A 1992-nucleotide genomic window follows, 5' to 3' on the forward strand; every position below is an offset into this window, starting at 1 on the left:
AATACAAAATCAATAATGAAAATCATAACATGTAATAAACATACATATGTACGTATATATCATCTATTACACATGTATAGAAATATCTTTTCCATTGCAGGGCCTTCATTCACTCCATGGGAACTCTAGCCTGAATTTCTTTTCTTTTTTTTTTAAATTTTTTTTAATTTTTTTTCTTTTAAAAATATGTATTTTTATTGTAAAAATATTGTACAGAGGAGTTACAGTTACATGAGTAAGGTAATGAGTACATTTCTTTTTTTTCACATTTTTTTAAATTTAATATTATTTTATTTTATTTGAGAACATACTGTACAGAGGGGCTACAATTACATGGGCACGATAATGCATACATTTCTTACCAAGCATTGCAGCCTCCTCCTTTGTTTACCCTTCACCTCCCTTCCCAGCCTCCCCCCTCCCCCCACCCAATTATACCCCCCTCCCCCCCACACCGACATTGTAAAGCTGGTTTTGACATGACATTTTGTACTTCTCATTGTTGCAACAGGTCCACCTGAATCCTTAAACGACTTGTTTGTCCCCATCTCCTCCACATGTTATACTGACATCAAATATAGTGAAAGCGGGGGTTACACTGTGGGGGAGGGACATACAAAGCAACAATAAAATAATCTTATAAATGCATTAGAAACACATTCTAGCCTCAATTTCTTTTCCTCAAGGACAGTAAATTTTTCCTTTACTCATGGTACAAAAGAGTTACCTGGACAGTGAGATCAAATCCCAACAATGGTAGAAATACTGGCCCCAGTTCCAAGACAGTGACTTAATCTTTTAATGGAAGCAGTTATGCTTATTCAATTCCATACTGAACATTAAATAAAAAGCAGTGTAGAATTTTGTACATCTATTCAGACATCCTCCCCTTACCCCCAAAGTGCTTCTCAAAATACTACATGGTTTCTTTTTTGTATGTTTTTTATTGTAAAAATGTTGTACAGAATGGTCACAGTTACATGAGCAAGGTCATGAGTATATTTCCTATTGAGCATTGTTACCTTCTCCTTTGTTTTCCCCGTACCATCCTTTACCTCCCATCTCCACAACTACTCCCCCTACCAAGCTCAGTGACTTAATTTTTTAGTTTTGGCTTGGCACGGTGTTTGAACTCAAATAGTAACAAATCTGCACTTTCCCTCACATTGCTACAAGTTCCTGAGTTCAAATCCCAGTCTAGGAAAGAAAACTGGCAGAAATTCAAAACCAGAGAGCTCTATTTTTTTAATTTAGTTAAATAATCTTTTTTTATTTTTTTCTTTTTTGTGGCTTTTTTAGGGCTTGAACTCAGGTCGTGGCAACTCTGCCTCAGCTTTGATCACCCTAGGCTAGGTGCAGCCTCGGGACCCAAAACCAATCCTGGAATCCTAGGCCCACAGGGCTTGCGGAAAGAAAAAAAGTGGGATAGCACAAAAAGTGGCAAGCTGCAGAGGGATGGGGGTTTAATTTTTTTTTTTTAATCTTTGCACGGTGACCATCCTGGGTCTGAATGCCATGGGTGCAAAGTACACCTGACTTGCCATTCCTGAGGGCTGGCGGATTAGCAGGGAAGCCATAGGCCAACCTGTCAAAATAGGACCTGTATTCAAATCCAGGTCCTGACAATTACCAGTGGCAGGAGATCACAAGACACTCATTCCTATGCATAGGAATACCAATTGAATGAGAAGTTTGTGCATTGGTCAAGCCTAAAATTGGATGCAATAATCCTAGGACACTGATTGATCTTAATTTCATGCTTTATTAAGCATGAAAAGAATAGCATTCCATTAATTGTGTTATAATAAATACCTAAGAGTTGGGAAGAATGTAGTATATGTCATTCAATCATAGATAGGAGGCTATGGTGCTTTTTACCAACATATATTTATGTGTATACTACTGTCTGCCTATCCTTGTATCGCTGTTTTGGCTAATCCTGGATCACGATCTCAGCACTTAGGAACCACCTCACAGCTTCATTGGCTAGAG

This window comes from Dipodomys merriami, unplaced genomic scaffold, assembly GCF_024711535.1.
Source record: "Dipodomys merriami isolate MVZ:Mamm:240054 unplaced genomic scaffold, mDipMer1.0.p SCAF_135, whole genome shotgun sequence".
In the NCBI taxonomy this organism is placed as follows: domain Eukaryota; kingdom Metazoa; phylum Chordata; class Mammalia; order Rodentia; family Heteromyidae; genus Dipodomys; species Dipodomys merriami.